Here is a 23405-nt window from a genome sequence, read left to right as displayed (position 1 = left end):
TGAGTTTGAGAAGGACAGATATTAGTTCTTTGAAGGTTTGGTAAAATTCATCTGTGAATTTGAAACCATACAGTACAAAACTCTTGCTTGAATCTTTTTTCATAACTGCTTCACTTTGAGTTGTTGTAATCCATCTGCTCAGATTTTGTTTCTTCTTGATTTCGTTTTGTAAGATTGTATGTTTCTAGAAACTTATTCATTTTTTCCAGATTGTCCAGTTTGTTGTTCATGATATTTTCTTAGAATCCTTTGTATTTCAGTGGTGTCGGCTATTACTTCTCCTCTTTCTTTTCTGACTGTATTTATTCGGTCCTTTCTAGTTTTCTTTTTTTTTATTGTTGACAGTATTACAGATGTCCTTCATTAGCCCCCCATTTGCCCACCACTACCCAACCCCCACTCTACCCTAGGCCTGCACCACACTATTTTCTGTATCTATGAACCATGCATATATATTCTTTGGTTAATCTCTTCCCATTTCCCCCAACCCTCCTCCCCTCTGAGATCTATCAGTCTGTTCCATGTGTCCATGTCTCTAGACCTATTTTTGTTTGTCAGCTTATTTTGGTCATTAGATTCCACCTATAAGTTAGATCATGTGATATTGTCTTTCTCTGACTGGCTTATTTCATTTAGCATAATACTCTCCAGGGCTATTCATGCTGCTGCAAAGAGTAACAGATCCTTCTTTTTTACAGATGCATAGTATTCCATTGTGTAAATGTACCACAGCTTTTTAATCCACTCTACTGGTGGGCACTTGGGCTGTTTCCAGATCTTAGCTATTGTAAATAACACTGTTATGAACATAAGGGTACATATATTCTTTCTGATTGGTGTTTTGGGATTTTTAGGATGTATTCCAAGAAGTGGGATGGCTGGATCAAAGGGCAGTTCCATTTTTAATTTTTTGAGGAAACTCCATGCTGTTTTCTACTGTAGTTACACCAGTCTGTATTCCCACCAGCAGAGCACAAAGGTTTCCTTTTCTCCACATCCTTGCCAGCATTTGTTGTTTGTTTATTTATTTAAATAAATCTTTATTGTTCAGATTATTGCAGGTGTTCCTCTTCCCCCTCCCATAGATCCCCTCCACCCGATTCCCCATCCCACCCCATGTCCTTAACCCCCAGTACTGTCTTCATCCATAGGTGTAAGACTTTTGTCCAATCTCTTCCCACACCTCTCAGACTCCTTTCCCCCTGAGAATTGTCAGTCCACTCCCTTTCTATGTCCCTGATTCCACTATATTCACCAGTCCATTCTGTTCTTCAGACTTTTTATTCACTTGATTTTTAGATTCACTTGTTGGTAGGTATGTATTTGATGTCTTTTTGTTGTTCATAATTTTTATCTTTACCTTTTTCTTCTTCTTCCTCTTCTTAAAGAATACCCTTCAGCATTTCATGTAATCCTGGTTTGGTGGTGATGAACTCCTTTAGCTTTTTCTTGTCTGTGAAGCTCTTTCTCTGACCTTCAATTCTGAATGATAGCTTTGCTTGGTAGAGCAATCTTGGTTGTAGGTTCTTGCTATTCATCACTTTGAATATTTCTTGCCACTCCCATCTGGCCTGCATAGTTTCTGTTGAGAAATCAGCTGACATTCTTATGGGTACTCCCTTGTAGGTAACTAACTGTTTTTCTCTTGCTGCTTTCAAGATTCTCTCTTTGTCTTTTCCTCTTGGCATTTTAATTATGATGTGTCTTGGTGTGGTCCTCTTTGGATTCCTCTTGTTTGGGATTCTGTGTGCTTCCTGAACTTGTAATTCTATTTCTTTCACCAGGTGGGTAAAGTTTTCTGTCATTATTTCTTCTAATAGGTTTTCAATATTTTGCTCTCTCTCTTCTTCTGGCACCCCAAAATTCGGATGTTGTTATGCTTAAAGTTGTCCCAGAGGCTCCTTACATTATCTTCATATTTTTAGATCATTTTTTCGTTTTGTTTTTTAGATTGGGTGTTTTTTGTTTCCTCATATTTCAGATCTTTGGTTTGATTCTTGGGGTACGTTGATCTACAGTTGAGTTTCTGTATATACTTTATTTCAGACAGTGTATGCTTAATTTCTGACTGGTCCTTTTCCACTTCTTTGGCATTCTCATTAAGGTCCTTGAAGGTCTCATCAAGTTTCTCAGCAGTTTTTAGAAGATTCTTGAGTAACCTTATAAATGTGGTCCTGAACTCCATGTTGTCCTGTAGTTTGCTTTCCTCCATTGTCCCCTTTCGCAACATGCCTCTGTGTCTCCACATTTTGGCTGCTTCCCTGTGTTGATGGAGTGGCTTTGTGTGGTAGGTGACCCACAGGGGCCAGTAGCTCAGCCTCCCCAATCACCCGAGGTGGACAGTCTTGGTACACCCCTTTGTGGGCTGAGTGCAAGGTCTTGGTGTAGTTAAGCCTTGATTGCTGTTGGTACCCTGGGAGGAATTGTCCTCCAGGCCAATTGGCTGTGGGGACCCGCTGTGTTTATAATGGAAGAACTGCTGTGCTGGAGATACACTTATGGTGCAGGACTTATTTCAGTGGGGCTTTGGTGCTCACTGAGTCTGCCTCTTGAATGTGTCACTTATGGATGTGAGGAGTTGAAATCTGTGTCTCACACTGACCACTAGGTACACTGGCTTCTCGATCTCCAATGGGGTGCAGGTCAGCTACTGTCTGAGGTCACCCTGCAGGAGTTACAGCAAGAACTACAGTCCTCTCCTCCCTGCTTGGGATTTTTTTAAATTTCTTTATTGATTAAGGTATCACATATTTGTCCTCATGCCCCCATTCCCATCCCACACCCCTCCCCACACATGCCCCCACCCCTCTGTTGTCCCCAACCGCTGGTTAGGTGCATATCCTTGCACACAAGTCCTTTGGTTGATCTCTCCCCTTTACCTCCACCCTCCCCTAACCTCCCTCTGAGGCCCGACAGTCTGATCCATTCCTCCTTGTTTCTGGGTCTGTTCTTGTTCATCAGTCCATGTTGTTCATCATTTCCCCTAGATGAGTGAGATCATGTGCTACTAGAAATACACTTATAAGAACCAAAAATGAGACAAGCAATAATGATTATGCTGAAAGGCAAATGAATCAGTCTGTAGTGAGTTTCTTTCTGGGCCACCAGTTCTTTTGTGACCCAATTTCAATGTCAAACAGTTCCTTATGTGCACATGTCAGCAATGATATTTCAGTTCTGGATGGTGGACAAATGGTGGTAATGCAGGTCCGACCCTCTCTGGTTTGGTCCTGGTCAACCTGCAGTGAAGCACAGCTGCTGACTGCTAGTATGGCAAGGTGTCATCAGCGTCTTCCATCTCTGGACTGCTTCTTTTCTGTCTTCATGGCTGGAGTAGTCCTGTCGATTCCTCTCTGTTGCCGGAATCCACATGGTCTTGGAGTTTTTTTCTAAAAATATACAAACATATTCTCGACCAAAAGTTAATAAAGGAATATTTCCTATAAATTTGACTTGGGATCCTTTTTCATTTTTTGCCCAAATGATTTTCCTCTGGCTTGTTTTGACACCATGTGTGTTTTTCATGGGTGTCTTGCTTTTAGCATTACAATTATTTTTCTAAAGTACAAATTTTCTAGATGTAATTTACTTACAGGATATTTTTCCTTACATGATATTCTTCTATTATCCCCCCTTTTTTGATTTAAATAATAGGAGGCTTTTGAAAATTTTTAAATGTAGTCTTGATAGCTTTTAAATTTTATTTTTTGCACTATAATATGACTGCTTTAGGTTCATTACCTGTTATGCAATTTTATCATGAGATGAACTATCAATAAAAATTTAGTTAACACTTTAAGAACTGTTTTTTGTCCAGTACTATTAATTTTTCTAGAATATTTGCTTGCTTCAATTAGCCAATTTAAATTAGCCTGAAAACTTGACTGCTATTTCACCGTCAAATTTATTACTCTAACAACAATCTTATTTTACCCTGTAAATATTATTGGAAAGGATTATTTGCCTTCTTGAGTAGGCCCTGAGCATTCCTGATGGTAGTCTGGATTTAGATATCAAAAATCCACTTCCCCTCACCATGGCTTCAAGACAACTCAAACAATTCTTGTTGCAGTGAGAGGGCAGCTGCTGCTGGCCAAGTCTCTGTCTGTTACCCGGGTTATGGTTAGTGCTATTGAGGATTTTTTTCATATGTCTCTTGGCCATCTGTATGTACTCTTTGGAGAAGTGTCTATTCAGGTCCTTTGCCCATTTTTTAATTGGATTATTTTTCTTCCTGGTATTGAGTTGTATGAATCCTTTATATATTTTGGAAATTAACCCCTTATCCAATGTATCATTGGTGAATATGTTCTCTCATACAATAGGTTCCCTTTTCATTTTGTTGATGGGTTTCTTTTGCTCTGCAGATGCTTTTTAGTTTGATATACTCCCATTTGTTTACTTTTTCCTTTTTTTCTCTTCCCCTAGAACCATGGTTGGCAAACTGCAGCTCGCAAGCCACATGCGGCTCTTTGGCCCCTTGAGTGTGGCTCTTCCACAAAATACCACAGCCTGGGCGAGTCTATTTTGAAGAAGTGGTGTTAGAAGAAGTTTAAGTTTAAAAAATTTGGCTCTCAAGAAATTTCAATCGTACTGTTGATATTTGGCTCTGTTGACTAATGAGTTTGCCGACCACTGCCCTAGAAGATGTATCTATTGGTGAAAATACTGCTACGTGAGATGTCTGAGATTTTATTGCTTATGTTTTCTTCTAGGATTTTCATGGTTTCACAATTTAATTCAAGTATTTTATCCATTTTGAGTTTATTTTTGTATATGGTATAAATTGGTGGTCTAGTTTTATTTTTATTTTTTTGCATGTACCTGTCCAATTTTTCCAACACCATTTGTTGAATAGATTTTCTTTACTCCATTGTATGCTCTTGCCTCCTTTGTCAGATATTAATTGACCATAATGGCATGGGTTGATTTCTGTGGTCTCTGTTCTATTCCATTATTCTATGTGCCTGTTATTGTGCCAGTACCAGGTTATTTTGATGATAATGGTTTTGTAGTATAGTTTGATATTCGTATTGTGATCCCTCAAACTTTGTTCTTCTTTTTCAAGATTGCTGAGTCTATTTGGGATCTTTTTTTGGTTCCATATTAAATTTTGGAATGCTTTTTCTAGATCTGTGAAATATGCCATTGTTATTTTAACAGGAATTGTGTTGAATCTATACATTGCTTTGGGTAGTATGGACACTTTAATGATGTTAATTCTTCCTGTCTATAAACGCAGCATATGCTTCCTCTTGTTTGTATCTTCCTCTATTTATTTTTTTCAATGTCCTGCAGTTTTCCAAGTACAGGTCTTTTTCCTCTTTGGTTAAGTTTATTTTTAGTTATCCCATTTATTGTTGTTGTTGCAGTAGTAAATGGGATTGTTTTGTGTGTGCGTGTGTGGTGTGTTTTTATTTTTATTTTTCTTTCTCATAGTTCATTATTGCTGTGTAATAATGCCATCAATTCTTGGATGTCAATTTTGTTATCCTGCCTCTTTGCTGAATTCATATATTAAATCTAGTAGTATTTTTTGGTGGAGTTTTAAGGGTTTTTTATGTACAATATCATGTCATCTATGAATAATGATATTTTTACTTCCCCCTTTCCATTTTGGATGTCTTATATTTTTTTCTTCATTTCTGATTGCTGTGGCTAGGACTTCCAGTACTATGTTGAACAGGTGTGGTGAAAGTAGGCATCCCTATCTTGTTCCTGATCTTAAGGGAAATGGTTTTAGTCTTTGCCATTTGAATATGATTTTGGCTGTAGGTTTGTCATATATGGCCTTTATTATGTTGAAGTATGATCCCTCTATTCCCACTTTGCTGAGAGTTTTTATCAAAAATGGGTGTTGGATTTTGTAAAATGTTTTTTCTGCGTCAGTTGTAGGGGAGCACAGAAGACTTGGTTGGAAAGTGTAAGGAGGAAATTCCGACCTGGGGGGTTGGCTGAAGGTGGCCTGCCCCTGTTTATTGGAATTCTGACTTAGGGGAGTTGGCCGAAGGTGGCTCCCCTAATTGTTCCTTGACCTTTCCAAACTCGTCCGTGCACATGCAGACCCTCAGGTGTTTACTGGAATCCTTATGCTTAATCGTTAGGTGTCCTTGCTTAAAGGACACTGCAGACACATGTGTCCTCCCAAGATTACTTACCCTACTGATTGTATCTAAAAGACAAACTTTATCCCAAACTGCTGTTACAATAAAAGCCTGAAGAGGCAGGCAAATGAGGCTGTCTGGTTCCTTTAGCCCGGCAGTCCCTTAGCCCTCTCTTTCACAGTGTACCTATATCAGAGTAATCATTAATCCATCACTCAGGGTCTGCTAGTCAGCCCTGGCAGTCAGTTGCTGTCCCCGCCTGTCCCTTAGCAACCTGCCAGAAGCACAGCCAGAGAGAACCCCAAGTAGTCTGCTGGGCATGGCCTCCATAGCCCAGAGGCTGGGTCTGCCTGGGGTCTCCCATCTTGAATTTCCCTGATTGCAGCTGCTCTTCCTTCCACCATGGAACTGGGCTCTGTAAGGGTATCCTGGACCTGGCCAGGTGGTTTAAACAGACTTGAATTTGGCATGGTACCCATAGCTTGTAGAAGGGCGGGGTGTGCACTTCCACTCCTTCCCAGGGCTACACGGGCTGAACTCACTGGGGAGATCAGATCTTTTTCCCCATAATCTGGCCACAGGGCCCATGACATGTCCATCTCTCTTCCCTGGAGACACATTTGCAATGCCTTAGCTCTGCTTGGCTTCCTGACAACCCCTAGTCACCACACCAAGTAGGAGAGGATAAAAAACAACCCCACTTGGCACTCTAGCTTTTCAGCCTATCCAGCCCTGGCTGGGTGGGTCCTCTGCCCAGGCTCTGATTGGGCCAAATTTCCCAGTCCTCCACACTATCAGACCTAGCTGTGCTTGTGCAAATTTCCAGCCCATAGCCATTCCCTTTTGTCTTGGGTCACAGCAGGACGGGGAAGACCCAGCCATTCTGCAAGTAAGGGAAATGTTGCCACCCACGCACTTGAGTTGGGCAAGATCGATCCTCTTTCCCAAGCCACACTTCTCAGTCCCCTTCTGACTGTCTACCCAAAGTTATTCCAGAAAATAAAGGGCTCCTCATATTAACTGCTGAGTGTACCGATCAAACCCCTCTACTGGCCTTGAGCTTTGCTACTGGTATCTTCCACAGACACAGATTGGAGCGAACTTCCCAGGCTGCTGTTGTAACAAAGAAATTGCTCTGATGAAGTCTGAGATTCCCAGGTGGACCAAATCCCCACTGATTACCAAAGCCTGATGCCATGTGTGCTCCACTTCTCTTCTCTGTTTTCCTGGTTTGGGTATCCCTGTGTGGGGCTGAGACCCCATGCTCCCAGGGAGTAGGAGCTCCACTGACGCACTTTCTCTCAGGCTTCCCAGTCTCGCAGATGGGTAAGTTGGCTTACCCTCTCTGCATTCCCTGCCTACAATACTTAAGATCAACTGCAGTTCAGCTGGTTTTCCAAGCCAAATGGTCTGCAGTTATAGCAGCAAGTCCAGTCTGATATTGGGAGCAAGCGGATGGAGCCTATAGCTACTCTGCAGCCATCTGGGAATTCCTCCCTCTATTTTTCTTATGAGTCTGGTTAAAAGTTTGTCAATCTTGTTTATCTTTTTAAAGAACCAGTTTTTGGTTTCATTGATCTTTTGTATTGATTTTTTTAGACCTTATTTTATTCATTTCCACAGTCATCATTATTATTTTCTTTCTTCCACTCACTTTGGGTATTGTTCTTTCTTTACTTCCTTTAGGTGTAAAGTTAGATTGTTTATTTCAGATTTTTCTTGGTTCTTGAGGTAGGCCTTTAATGCTATGAATTTCTCGCTTACAACTGCTTATGCTATGTCCTATAAATTTTGTATTGTGGTGTTCCTATTTTAATGTCTCAAGGTTTCTTTGGATTACTTTCTTGATCTCATTGTTAACTCATTCATTGTTTAGTAACTTGTTATTTAGCCTCCATGTTTTTGTGTATTTTTCAGGTTTTTTCTTGTGATTGTTTTCTAGTTTCATGCCATTATACTCAGAGAAGATCCTTGATTGATCTCAATCATCTCAAATTTATAGACTTTTTCGTGTTCTAACATGTGGTCTATCCTAGAAAATGTTCTATGTGCACTTGTAAAGAATATATATTCTGATGCTTTTTGGGTGAAATGCTCTGAAAATATCAATTAAATCCATCTCGTCTAGTGTGTTAGTTAAGGCTGCTGTTTCCTTGTTGATTTTCTGTCTGGGATCTATTCATTGATGTCAATGATCTTTTCAAATCCTGTATTATGACTGTATTACTGTTGATCTCTCTTTTTATGTCCATCAAGATTTGCTTTATATATTTAGGTGCTCCTATGTTAGGTACATAAATTTTACAAGGCTTACATCCTCTTGTTGAACTGTTACCTTTATCTTTATGTAGTGTCCTTCTTCATCTCTTATTATAGCCTTTGTTTTAAAGCTATTTTGTCTGATATAATAGGTATTGCTACCCTAGCCTATTTTTCATTTCCACTTGCATAAACTATTTCCATCCCTTTACTTTCAGTCTGTGTGTGTCTTTCGTTGTGTGTTGGGTTTCTTGTAGACAGCATGTATATGGGTCTTATTTTCTTATCTGTTTTGCTATCCTATGTGTTTCGATTGGAGCATTTAAGCCATTTACATTTAAATTGATTATTGATAAGTACATATTTATTGCCATTTTATTCTTTTTTAAAAATAAATCTTTATTGTTCAGATTATTACAATTGTTTCTCCTTTTTACCCCCATATCACCCCTCCACCCACTTTCCACTCCTCCTCTGACCTTACCTCCCCCACGCTGTCCTCATCCATAGGTGTATGATTTTGTCCAGTCTCTTCCCGTACCCCCACACAGACACCTCTTTCCCCCTGAAAATGATCAATCCACACCGATTCTATGCCCCTGATTTTATTATGTTCACCAGTTTATTCTGTTCTTCAGATTTTTAACTCACTTGACTTTTAGATTCACTTGTTGATAGATATGTATTTGTTGTTCATAATTTTTATCTTTACTTTTTTCTTCTTTTTCCTCTTTTTAAATAATACCTTTCAGCTTTTCATATAATACTGGTTTGGTGGTGATGAACTCCTTGAGCTTTTTCTTATCTGTGAAGCTCTTTATCTGACCTTCAATTCTGAATGATAACTTTGCTGGGTAGAGTAGTCTTGGTTGTAGATTCTTGCTATTCATCACTTTGAATATTTCTTGCCACTCCCATCTGGCCTGCTTAGTTTCTGTTGAGAAATCAGCTGATAATCGTATGGGTGCTCCCTTGTGAATAACTAACTGTTTTTCTCTTGCTGCTTGTAAGATTCTCTCTTGTCTTTTGCCCTTGGCATTTTAATTATGATGTGTCTTGGTGTGGTCCTCTTTGGATTCCTTTTATTTGGGGTTCTGTGCGCTTCCTGGACTTGTAAGTCTATTTCTTTCACCAGGTGGGGGAAGTTTTTGGTCATTATTTCTTCAAATAGGTTTTCAGTGTCTTGCTCTCTCTCATCTTCTGGCACCCCCATAATTCTGATGTTGGTATGCTTGAATTTGTCCCAGAGGCTTCTTACACTATCTTCTACTTTCTAAATTCTCTTCTCTTCTTGTTTTTCTGGAGACGTGTCCTTTTCCTCTTTGTATTCCAAATATTTGACTTGATTCTTGCGTTCCTCTAGTTTGCTGTTGGGTCTCTGTATAATATTTTTTATTTCAGTCAGTGTATGTTTAATTTCTATTTGGTCCTTTTTCATATCCTCGAGGGTCTCATTAAATTTATCAGCCTTTTCCATGAAATTCTTTTTTTTTTTTTTTTTTTTCATTTTTTTTTTTTTAATTTCTTTATTGATTAAGGTGTCACATATTTGTCCTCATCCCCCCATTCCCATCCCACCCCTCTCCCCACGCATGCCCCAATCCCCTGTTGAACTTAACCGTTGGATAGGCTTATATGCATGCATACAGGTCCTTTGGTTGAACTCTCCCCCTCCCCCCACCCTCCCCCTACCCTCCCGTATCCTCCCTCTGAGGCCCGATAGTCCGATCGATGCCTCCTTGCTTCTGGTTCTGTTCTTGTTCCTCAGTCTATGTTGTTCATCATTTCCTCTAGATGAACGAGATCAAATGTCACTAGATATATACTAATAAGAACTGAATGTGAGACGAGCAATAATATTTATGCTGACAGGCAAATGAATCAATCTGTAGCGAGCTTCCCCCTGGACCAACAGTTCTTTTGAGACCCAATTTCGATGTCCAGTAGTTCCTTATGTGTACATGTCAGCACTGACCCCTCAGCTCTGGATGGTGGACAAATGGTGGTAATGGAGGTCTGACTCCCTCTGGTTTGGTCTCGGCCGATCCCAGGGGCACGGCGTCACCTGGACTAAGGGGCACGTGGCCTCACCCATATCCAAGGGGCGCGTGGTCTCACCCGGGCCTGGGACCCAGCCTCACCCGGATGGATCCAGGGGCGCACGGCCTCACCCGGACCCAGGATCTGGCTTCACCTGTACCCAAGGACACTTGGCCTCTCCCAGACCCAGGGGCACGTGGCCTCACCCGGGCTTAGTTGCACAAGGCCTCACCTGGATCCAGGGACACATGGTCTCTCCCGGACCCAGGGACGCTTGGCCTCTCCCAGACCCAGGGCCACTTGGGCTCACCCGGGCCTAGGTGCACGAGGCCTCATCCGGATCCAGGGACACATGGTCTCACCCGGACCCAGGGACGCTTGGCCTCTCCCAGACCCAGGGGCACGTGGCCTCACCCGGACCTAGGTTCACGAGGCCTCACTCGGATCCAGGGACACATGGTCACACCCAGACCCAGGAACGTTTGGCCACTCCCAGACCCAGGGCCACTTGGGCTCACCCGGGCCTAGGTGCACGAGGCCTCATCCGGATCCAGGGATACATGGTCTCACCCGGACCCAGGGACGCTTGGCCTCTCCCAGACCCAGGGCCTCTTGGGCTCACCCGGGCCTAGGTGCACGAGGCCTCACCCGGATCCAGGGACACATGGTCTCACCCGGACCCAGGGACGCTTGGCCTCTCCCAGACCCAGGGCCACTTGGGCTCACCCGGGGCTAGGTGCACGAGGCCTCACCCGGATCCAGGGACACATGGTCTCACCCGGACCCAGGGACGCTTGGCCTCTCCCAGACCCAGGGCCACTTGGGCTCACCCGGGCCTAGGTGCACGAGGCCTCACCCGGATCCAGGGACACATGGTCTCACCCGGACCCAGGGACGCTTGGCCTCTCCCAGACCCAGGGCCACTTGGGCTCACCCGGGCCTAGGTGCACGAGGCCTCACCCGGATCCAGGGACACATGGTCTCACCCGGACCCAGGGATGCTTGGCCTCTCCCAGACCCAGGGCCACTTGGGCTCACCCGGGCCTAGGTGCACGAGGCCTCACCCTGATCCAGGGACACATGGTCTCACCCGGACCCAGGGACACTTGGCCTCTCCCAGACCCAGGGCCACTTGGGCTCACCCGGGCCTAGGTGCACGAGGCCTCACCCGGATCCAGGGACACATGGTCTCACCCGGACCCAGGGACGCTTGGCCTCTCCCAGACCCAGGGCCACTTGGGCTCACCCGGGCCTAGGTGCACGAGGCCTCACCCGGATCCAGGGACACATGGTCTCACCCGGACCCAGGGACGCTTGGCCTCTCCCAGACCCAGGGCCACTTGGGCTCACCCGGGCCTAGGTGCACGAGGCCTCACCCGGATCCAGGGACACATGGTCTCACCCGGACCCAGGGACGCTTGGCCACTCCCAGACCCAGGGCCACTTGGGCTCACCCGGGCCTAGGTGCACGAGGCCTCATCCGGATCCAGGGACACATGGTCTCACCCGGACCCAGGGACGCTTGGCCTCTCCCAGACCCAGGGGCACGTGGCCTCACCCGGGCCTAGGTTCACGAGGCCTCACTCGGATCCAGGGACACATGGTCACACCCAGACCCAGGAACGTTTGGCCACTCCCAGACCCAGGGCCACTTGGGCTCACCCGGGCCTAGGTGCACGAGGCCTCATCCGGATCCAGGGACACATGGTCTCACCCGGACCCAGGGACGCTTGGCCTCTCCCAGACCCAGGGCCTCTTGGGCTCACCCGGGCCTAGGTGCACGAGGCCTCACCCGGATCCAGGGACACATGGTCTCACCCGGACCCAGGGACGCTTGGCCTCTCCCAGACCCAGGGCCACTTGGGCTCACCCGGGCCTAGGTGCACGAGGCCTCACCCGGATCCAGGGACACATGGTCTCACCCGGACCCAGGGACGCTTGGCCTCTCCCAGACCCAGGGCCACTTGGGCTCACCCGGGCCTAGGTGCACGAGGCCTCACCCGGATCCAGGGACACATGATCTCACCCGGACCCAGGGACGCTTGGCCTCTCCCAGACCCAGGGGCACGTGGCCTCACCCGGGCCTAGGTGCACGAGGCCTCACCCGGATCCAGGGACACATGGTCTCACCCGCACCCAGGGACGCTTGGCCTCTCCCAGACCCAGGGCCACTTGGGCTCACCCGGGCCTAGGTGCACGCAGCCTCACCCGGATCCAGGGACACATGGTCTCGCCTGGACCCAGGGGTGTGTGGGCTCTCCCAGACCCAGGGGCGCTTGGCCTCGCCCGGGCATGGGGTCCAGCGTCATCCGGGACCAGGGGCACTTGGCCTCACCCGGACCCGGAGTCCGGCCTCACCTGGACCCAGGGGCATGTGGCCTCACCTAGACCCAGGGACGTGAGGCCTCACTTATACCCAGAGGCGTGTGACCACACCCGAGTCCAGAGGCGCGCAACCCCGCCCGCACCCGGGTCTCAGCGGGGCCCCGTCTTCCCGATCCCAATTCCTGCCGGTCAATCCCCCCTCAGCAATTCCCCTGGCCATCCTTCCAGAGCTCCAGTATGGCTGCTGCAGAACTCGTCGGGCGGCGGCTCGGCGAAGTTCCGGTGCACCCGGTGCATGGCGGTGGGCCGGTCTGGCGTCGCTGCGTCAGCCCTTGGGTCTGCATAGGTGGCCGGTCGCCGAGCATGCGCACCTGGCCGCTTCCGGGGCGTTGAGATTCTTGACGGACTCAGAGGTCAGCAAGCGCGGAGTCTCCCACCCCATGTCTCATAGGGGCTCGTCTGTCCGTGCTTGGCTGCCAGTGGAGCCGTCCCCTCAGCCGGAGACCGCCGGGGGAACTGCGCCGAGCACGTTCCAGGCAGCTGTTGTATCGCCTGAGCCATAGTTCTTTTGTGTCGCCTGAGCTGTAGTTCTTAAAGTGTGGTCTTTGGGTCACCGGCATCAGCATCATCCCACATACCCCTCTTTTATTCTAGTTGTAGAGCATCTACTCAGCCAGCCCTATGGTGGTCTTGGATGGTGTCTGCTCTGCTCTCTTGTCGTAGTCTCAAAGTTGTTGTGGTAGGCAACAATCAGGCTTCCGCCCTATGCCTCCATCTTGGTCCTCCTTTGTATAGTTAAGTCTTGATTGTTGTTGGTGTCACTGGGGGGGCTCTCTTTGTCTATAAAGGAAGAGTTGCTGTGCAGGAGACATGTTTATGGGCCGGGTCTTGGTGCAGCAAAGCTTTGGCGCTCACTCTGAAATTCTTGAAGAACCTTATAACCGTGGTTTTGAACTCTATGTCCATTCATTTGTTCTCCTCCATTTCTTTCATTTGGGATCTGTTTCCTTGCCTCCTCATTTTTGCTGCTTCCCTTAGTTGGTTAGGGTAGCTTTGTATACTAGGTGTCCTATTGGTTTAACGGTTCAGCCTCCCAGTTACCTGAGGTGGACGCTCTTGGTGAATCCCTTAGTGGATTGTGTGTACTGCCTTGTTGTAGTTAAGTCTTGATTGTTGTTGGTGTCACTGGGAGGAATTGACCTCCAGGCCACTTGGTTGTGAGGACCCGCTGTGTCTATAAAGGAGGAATTGCTGTGCTAGAGACACGTTTATGGGGCAGGACTTGTTCCAGTAGGGCTTTGGTGCTCACTGAGTCTGTCTCTTGAATGTGTCCCTTATGAGAGTGGTTGAAATCTGGTGTCACTTCACACCGACCACTAGATGCCCTAGTTTCTGGATCTCCAATGGGGTGCAGGTCAGCTACTGTCTGAGGCCCCCCAGCAGGAGCTACAGCAAGAACTTGTTTTCTCCTCTTTGCATGAGTGGTTTTGGAGCAGTCTAACTGGAGCTTCAGTTGATTTGGTTAAGCTGCCACAAGGCAGGCCATTTATATGCAAAAGCCGCTGTGTGGAGCCTGGGGGTGTTTGTAGAATGTGTGGGGCGTGGTCTCAGGGCGGGGCGGGGTCTCAGGGTGTCACTAGGCTAGGGCATGGCAAACTGGCGATGGCTGCCGTCAGCCTTCTCTGCCTTTCTGCATTTCCCAGTCCCCGCGTCCCACGCTGCAGTGCAGTAAACATTGATTGCTGGGCACACCTCTGCAAGAAAGTCACTCTCACTTTCCGACCTGATGGCCGAGAGTCCAGCTTCTCCCCGTAGGTGTCTGGGTCTCCCATGTGTTCCCAGAAACTGGGTTTCAGAGTGATTGGGAGCTTGTCTCCCTTCGGGTTGAAAAAAAGCCGCGTGCTCCGTTGCCCACCACCAGCCCGCTATGCAAGCCTCCGTACCTCAGTTTTTCCACGTTTGTTCTCCTTTCTTTTTCCTTCTTAGTTGTAAATCTACCATTCAGCCAGCTTTCCCGTGGTTCTGGGTGGTAGACGTTTTGTCTTTTAGTTGTATTTTTGAAATTGTTGTGCGAGGCGGCAGTTTAGTTGTTTAACTTTGCCGCCATCTTGGTTCCTATGCCATTTTATTATTTATAGCTATTTCTTCTTCTTCTTCTTCTTAAAGAAGACCCTTCAACATTTCTTGTAATAACCAAAATATTTTACTCCTTATACTTATATCCCCCTTTTTACTCCTAATGATATAAATTCTTTTTGAATTTTTAATTAATTAATTGTTTTTAATTTTAAACTTTTTTCAATTGTGATATATATTCAACACTATCCCACATCAGTTTCACGTGCACAGCACAGTGGCCAATCAAATTGTTCCCCCTAACATCGCTAGTACCCAACTAGTACCCCACATAGTCAAAACAACACTATTGACTATATATCCCATGCTGTACTTTACCTCCCCCTTGAGTATTTTCTAACTACCAATCTGTACTTCTCAATCCCTTTACCTTTTTCACCTTGTCCCACCACCAACTTCACTCTGTTAAAATCATACAGAAAATTTTTATTTTCAAGGAGAATGCTACATTATCAAAATTGGCTTAAGAAAGTAAGGAAGTTCAAGTAGATCAATGATACAACAATATAAATTAAGAAATTTGTGAAAGAACCACTTATGATAAAGAACAAATCCTGCCCTGGCCAGTTTGCGTAGTGGTTAGAATGTCAACTTGTGCACTAAAGTGTCACAGGTTTGGTTTCCAGCAAAGGGCATATACCTGGGTTGCGGGTTTGCTCCCTGCCCCCAGTTGGGGTGCATGTAGGAGGCAATCAGTTGATGTGTTTCTCACATCGATGTTTCTCTCTCCTTCCCTTCCACTCTCTATGAAAAAGCAATGGAAAAAAATATCCCCTGGTGAGGATGAAGAAAAAAAAGACCAAATCCTGATGAGGTACAGAATACTTTCATCAAACTTAAAATAAAACTATAGATTAATATGAGGTACTGTTTCAAAAAACTTGAATATAACATTCATATATTAATTTTGAAAGAGATTAATTAAAAGAATAAGAGAAGATTGATAACCATTTAACCAAGCTAATCAAGAAAAAAAGAGAGAGGGCCTAAATAAAATACAATCAGAAATCAAAGGGGAAAAGTACCATCAGTGTAAAAATACAAAGGTGTATAAAAAACATGAACAATTCTATGCCAAAAAATTGGGCAATCTGGAACACATGGATAAATTCCTAGAAATATAAAATCTTGCAAAATTGAATCAAGAAGAAACAGAAAATCTGAACAGAGCAATTACAACAAATGAAATTGATGCAGTTATCAACAAATTTTGGACAAACAGAAGTATCGGATTGGATGGCTTCACACGTAAATTTTACCAAATATCAAAGAAGAACTAACAGCTATCCTCCTCAAACTATCCCAAAAAATTAAGCAAAGAGAAGACATAGAGATCAATGGAACAGAATAGAGTGCTCAGAAATATATCCTTGTCTAACAATGGAATACTATGCAGCTGTATAAAAGAAGGATCTCTTACCTTTGGGACAGCATGGATGGACCTGGAGAATATCATGCTAAGTGTAATAAGCCAATCTGAGAAAGACAAATATCACATGATCTCACTTATTTGTGGAATCTAATTAACAAAATGAACTGACCAATAAAATAAGACCCGAAGCATGGAGGCAAGGAACAGACTGATATACCTCGATGTGAGGATGGGGGATGAGAAGAGATAAACTATGGACACGGGAAATAGGGTGTTGAACACCTGGAGGGGTGGCTAGATGCTAGGAGGAGGAGGGTAAGAGGGGGTAAGGGGAGACATCAGTAATATTACCAACACAAAATATATATTAAAAAAAGAAATATACCCATGTCTATATGGTCAATTAATATTTGACAAAGTAAGCAAAAACACCATGGGTAAAGACAGACCAATAAATGGTATTATGAAAATTGGATAGATACATGCAAAAACCCGAAACTAGATCACCTTCTTACACCATATACAAGAATAAAAATGGATTGAAGACTTAAATGTAAGATTTGAAACCATAAAACTAGAAGAAAACATATGCAGTGAAATCTGGAACATTTCTGTTAACAATGATTTCTCTGATATATCTCCTTGGGCAAGGGAAACAAAAGCAAAAATAAACAAATGCGACTACATCAAAATAAAAAGCTGTTGCACAGCAAAGAAAACCATCAACAAAATGAAAAGACAACCAACCAATTGAATCGGAGAACATATTAGCTAATGATATTATAATGGGTTAATATCCAACATTTATATGAAGTGATACAGACAAACATTCCCCCCAAAATTAAACAATCCAATTAAAAAATGAATAGAGACTTCTTCAAGAAGATATAGATGGTAATTTGCCATATGAAAAGATACTCAGCATCTCTAATCATCAGAAATGCAAATTAACCATAATGAGATATCATCTCACACCTGTCAGAATGGCCATCATCAATAAAGCAATGAACAACAAGTATTGGTGATGAAATGGAGAAAAGAGAACCTTCTTGCACTGTTGGTGGGAATGCAGATTGGTGTAGCCACTATGGAAAAATATGAAAGGTTTTCAAAATATTAATAATGGACCTGCTTAATGATCTAGTGATTTTACTTCTGGGTATATATCTGAAGAAACTGAAAAAAACTAATTAGAATTTATGCACCTTTTTCTTTTTTAAAAAATAAATCCTGCCTGAGGATATGTTTTTATTGATTTTTGAAAAGAGAAAGGGGGAGAGAGGGAGGTATGGAAGTGGGGGAAGAGAGAGAAACATCGATTGGTTGCCTTCCGTATGCACCCTGACCAGAATCAAATCCACAGCTTAGCTGTGTGCCCTGATCTGGGATCAAACCCAAAACCTTTTGGTGCACCCTTATTTTCATTCCAGTGTTATTTACAATAGCCAAGCTATGGAAGCAACCCAAGTACACATCAATAAATAAATGGATAACCGAAGGACGTGTATGCATGCATATAAGCATAACCAATGGATGCATGATGCTGGGAGGGGGGTGAGGGCATGTGCTGGGGAGGTGAGGAGGGGAGGCTGGGGGAAGGTCAATTGGAAAAATAAATGTAGTGGTACGTATATACCAGTGGTCGGCAAACTCATTAGTCAACAGAGCCAAATATCAGCAGTACAACGATTGAAATTTCTTTTGAGAGCCAAATTTTTTAAACTTAAACTTCTTCTAACGCCACTTCTTCAAAATAGACTCGCCCAGGCCGTGGTATTTTGTGGAAGAGCCACACTCAAAGGGCCAAAGAGCCACATGTGGCTCGCAAGCCACAGTTTGCTGACCACGGGTATATACAATGGAATATTTCTTGGCCATGATAAAGAATGAAATGTTACCATTTGGGACAGCATGGATGGACCTAGAGGGTATTATGCTAAGTGAAATTGGTCATTCAAATAAAGACAAATGCCACATGATTTCACTTACACGTGTAATCGTAATCAAAAGAACAATATAATTGAACAAAACAAAAACAGACTCATAAAGAACAGACTGATGGTTGCTAGAGAGAAAGGCAGTTTGGGAACTGGGTAAAAGGAGTGAAGGTATTGAGAAGTATAGATTGGTAGTTACAAAATATTCGTGGAAATGCAAAGTACAGCATATAAAATTTAGTGAATAATATTAGACAACTATGTATGGTGCCAGTTGGGTACTGGAAATATGAGGGGCAACACTTTTTAAAGTATATGTCTAACCACTGTGCTATACACCTGAAACTAGTACAAAATAATATGGAATGTAAAGTGTAATTTTAAAAGATAATTAAAACATGAGACCTAAAACAAAGGGTGAATTTTATCCCAATGACTTGTTATTTGTAAAGATAATAGAAATATAGAGACAAGTAAGACAAAAATATATAATAACTTTAGACAGTAAATATAGACAGACCTAAATTTCCAGTTAAAGCCACAGATTGCCAATATGAATCAAAATATAAAAGACACAAATATACAAGTGTATGCTGTTTATCAGATTCACTGTATAGCTGACGTAAAATTATTGTAAAGTTAACAGGCAAATTTTAACAATAAAGAGCTTATGTGTTATTCTGAAGCAACATAGACAATAACTATGACACATTTCCATAAACAGTTACCACATAATAAAAGTTTCAATTCATCATGAAAATATAAGCCCAAACTTGTGTTTACCTAATATCTTAGCGTTAATATACTTAAAGCAAAATCTATAGATAGAAAATAAAAAATAAATTAATCATTTATCATACCTATCTAACATATTTATCTTAGTGTTTTTTATTAATAAAAAATGAGTAAGGATAAAGAAGATTTTAACAGCACAGTTAACCTTTCTGATTTAGAACACTTTTTATATAGAACAGTATACCAAGCAAATGTTAGGCCACAAAACATAGGAGGTGAGGATTCTGGTAACAGAGGATTGAAGGGATTGATAGACCATGAAATCTCAATTTGATAGGGAAGAACAGGAAAGACAAAGGAAGTATTATATAGTTGGAATAGATGGGTCTGTGAGATGGTGGTTGAACAATTGATGCTTTGATATTGGTAGAGTGAGAGTCTTAAAAATATTGCCAAATGGTATAGCAAACAAATTTATTTCAAAAGTAGTTAGTCCTGGACCACTACAAGGTTCAGAGTGTTTCTATTGAAGTATGTGGCTGAAGTGGGGTAGAGGCATTGAAGATAGAGATTCAGGTACTAAAAGTCCAGAATGATGGATAGGTCACTAACATAGATATGAAGTATCCTAAGATGTAAGGACTTTGAGTAGAAAAGAATACTGAACTAACCGTGAGTCAAATGTTGATTGAATGGTGGAAGATTAGCATGAATTGGTAGTCCCACAACCAAAAAAAAGGTGTGATTAGAGTTAGATGGCATAAACCAATGTTTTCACAGTTGTATGAAACAAAGAGGACACTGATCCCATCACTTTACCCAGAGTTAAATTGAATGTCAAACAAATAGCAGCTTCCACTGATGGTATGGTAAGAGAAGTGCTATTCCGGCATAAACCTGTTTACATTAAGATCAGAGAAGAAAGTTACCATCAGTGAAGGAACTTACATACTAGTACAGTTTGTTAAAATGTAATAAAAAATAAAGCATAAAGTCCAAAAAATGTAATGGAAGTTTAAAAGGTATAATGGAGAGGTAAAAAATAAAGTGATAAGTGTTCAGTCAGTGGAAGAGAAATAATAGAGGGAGAACATATAGCTGAATGAATTAACGTTCTGGGAGGTGAGCAAGAATGACAGGAATGTGTAGATTAAGCTGCTTGACATTTATAAGAAATTCTGGCTTTTACATGGTGAGGGTGGGGGTGAGGGGTCCACTCTAGCTTGTGGCCTGTGTCTATGGTTGGGCCCGTATGGTCCAGCTGCTCCAGACATAGATCAAGTGTATGGCGCCGCAGAAACCGTCTCCCAGGCCCAGATAACGGTCCACCCTCGCAGTTCCTAGCATGGGGAGGTCTTCTCTGATCTGAGGATGGCTACCCCTCGATATGAGCCAGTGGCTGAGCCAGGTGCCTATGGGACGGTATACAAGGCCCATGATCCCTACAGTGGCTGCTTTGTGGCCCTCAAGAGCATGAGAATCCCCAGTGAAGGAGGTGCTGGAGGGGGCCTTCCCATCAGCACAGTTCATTAGGTGGCCTTACTGAGGTGGCTGGAGGCTTTTGAGCATCCCAGTGTTGTCCAGCTGATGGATGTCTGTGCCACCTTCCGAATTGACCGGGAGACCAATGTGACCCTGGTGTTTGAGCATGTGGACCAAGACCTAAGGAGGTATCTGGACAAGGCACCCCCACCAGGCTTGCCAGTGGAGACCATCAAGGATCTGATGCGCCAGTTTCTAAGAGGCCTGGATTTTCTTCATGCCAATTGCATTGTTCACCGAGACCTGAAGCCAGAGAATATTCTGGTGACAAGTGATGGGACAATCAAGCTGGCTGACTTTGGCCTGGCCAGAATCTATAGTTACCAGATGGCACTTACACTTGTGGTTGTGACACTCTGGTACCGTGCTCCGGAAGTTCTTCTGCAGTCCACATGCACAACACCTGTGGACTTGTAAAGTGTTGGCTGTATCTTTGCAGAGATGTTTCCTCAAAAGCCTCTCTTCTGCAGACACTTTGAAGCTGACCAATTGGGCAAAATCTTTGACCTGATTGGGCTGCCTCCAGAGGAAGATTGGCCCCGAAATGTGTCTCTACCTCGGGGAACCTTCCCCCACAGAGGGCCCTGCCCAGTGCTGTAGGTGATATCGGAGATGGAGGAGTCTGGAGTACAGCTGCTGCTGGAGATGCTGACTTTTAACCCACACAAGCGAATCTCTGCCTTCCGAGCTCTGCAACACTCTTATCTACAAAAGGAAGAAGATAACCCAGAGTGAGCAATGGGATAGCTGCAACAGAACCAAGAGAACAGAAGCTATCATTTACCTTCCTTTGAACACTTGAGTGCAGAGTCCCCCACCGAGAAGGTGCTCTGTGTTTTTTGATCTGAGGCTGTGGAGATACTTCCTCCAACGTTTTACAGAGAATATCTTGCCGGCTGCCTTAATGACATTCCCCTCCCTCTCCCTCGTTTAGGGATCATCCTTCTCCTGCCCTCCTATTTCCTGACACCAAGGAGTATGTCCCTTGTTCTCCCCTTCCTTACCTTGATATTGGGATCCTTTTTTATAAAGGGAAAAAAACAAAATGAAGAAATATGTGTGTTTTTTTTTTTAAAAAAGAAAGAAAGAAAAAGAAATTCTGGCTTTCCTATAGGTAACACTGATTTTAGAGAGGAGGAGGAGGAGGAGAAAGAGAGAGAGAAACATCAATGTATGAGAAAAATATTGATAATTTGCCTACCAGGGATTGAACCCACAGCCTTGGTATGTGCCCTGACCTGTAATCAGATCTGCAACCTTTCTGTGCATAGGACAACTCTACAACCAATTGAGCCGCATTCTTCAGGGCAGCCCATTACACTTCTGAAAGGATTTGAGTCTTTGCTGGATTCTAGGAAGGAAGTTACTATCTGGCTTGAATTCTATGGGCTCTGGCTCATAGCTCTCAAGATTCACAACATAGATGTGAGGTACCCAATACCTCCCTGTTTTTCATTCCATTGAATCTTTTGAAGTGTCCAGGCAAGAAGTTCTGCAGAATGCCCCACATTTTGAATTTATTTGAATTTCTTTATAATTGGCTTAAGATGAAGCATGTCTAGCAAGATCACCTCAGTGGTCTGTATAATTCCCTCTGCTCTGCCATTTATCCCACCCACAGGGAGGCCCTGCCACCAGGCCTGGGCTCTGGGATCAATGGCAGAGCAGAGAGAGACCCTGCCCAACTGGCCGGGGCTCTGGATGGGCCCCATCGCTGTCCACAGGGAGGCCCTGTCCGCCCTTCCCACCCTGCCAGGGCTTTGTGACAATGATGTTTAGAGGGAGGCCCTGCCAACCTGGCCAGGGCTCTGCAATGGGCCCTCCCAGCCTTGGCAACTTGCCTCAGCTCTCACAGCTACGGCTTTGTCTGGAAGGATGTCCGGAGGGTCATCCAGAATACGTCCGGTCTAATTAGCATATTCCACTTAGTATAGACTAGAGGCCCGGTGCACAAAATTTGTTCATGGGGGAGGGTGTCCCTCAGCCCCGCCTGCACCCTCTCCAATCTGGGACCTCTTTCACAATCCAGAACTGCTGGCTTCCAACTGCTCGCATGCCTGCCTGACTGATTGCTCCTAACCGCTTCTGCCTGCCAGCCTGATCACCCCCTACACCACTCCCCTGCCAGCCTGATCAATGCCTAACTGCTGCCCTGCTGGCCCAATTGCCCCAACTGCCCTCCCCTGCTAGCCTGGTTGCCCCTAACTGCCCTCCCTTGCTAACCTGGTCGCCCCTAACTGCCCTCCCCAGCTGGCCGGTCACCGCTAACTTCCATCCCTTGCCAGCCTGGTCACCCCTAATGGCCTTCCCCTGCCAGCCAGATTGCCCCTAACTGTCCTCCCCTGTAGGCCTGTTCACCCCCAACTGCCCTCCCCTGCCAGCCTGGTTGCCCTTAACTGCCCTTCCCTGCATGGCTGGTCCCCCCCAACTTCTCTCCCCTACAGGCCTGGTCACCCCAACTGCCCTTCCCTGCTGGCCTGGTCATCCCTAACCATCCTCCCCTGCTAGCCTGGTCACCCCTATCTGCTCTAGCCTGCAGACCTGGTTCCCCCCAACTGTCTTCCCCTGCCAGCCCGGTCAACCATAACTGCCCTCCCCTTCAGGCCTGATCACCTCCAATTGCCCTCCCTTGCAGGCCTGGTCCCTCCCTACTGCCCTCCCCTGCCGGCCATCTTGTGGCAGCCATCTTGTGTCCACATGGTGGCAGCCATCTTTGACCACATGGGGGTGACCATCTTGTGTGTTGGAGCGATGGTCAATTTGCATATTACCTCTTTATTATATAGGAGAGTCTGAAATAATGCATTTTTTTCATGGTTGCTTAGGCTTCAGATAATATAATTCCCATGCTAATATCCTATATAATAAAGAGGTAATATGCAAATTGACCATCACTCCAACACAAATGATGGCCACCCCCATGTGGTCAAAGATGGCCACCACCATGTGGACACA

The 23405-nt window shown here is 44.5% G+C and overlaps 1 pseudogene; it reads left to right on the top strand.

The window, feature by feature from the left end:
• Window positions 1-20146: 20146 nt before the first annotated feature.
• On the top strand, window positions 20147-21185 carry LOC103299267 (cyclin-dependent kinase 4-like; annotated as a pseudogene).
• The last annotated feature ends 2220 nt before the right edge of the window (window positions 21186-23405 follow it).

This window comes from Eptesicus fuscus, chromosome 1 (assembly GCF_027574615.1).
Source record: "Eptesicus fuscus isolate TK198812 chromosome 1, DD_ASM_mEF_20220401, whole genome shotgun sequence".
Classification (NCBI taxonomy): domain Eukaryota; kingdom Metazoa; phylum Chordata; class Mammalia; order Chiroptera; family Vespertilionidae; genus Eptesicus; species Eptesicus fuscus.
The sequence above is the reverse complement of the archived record's forward strand: the minus strand, read 5'-3'. Positions and strand labels throughout refer to the sequence as shown.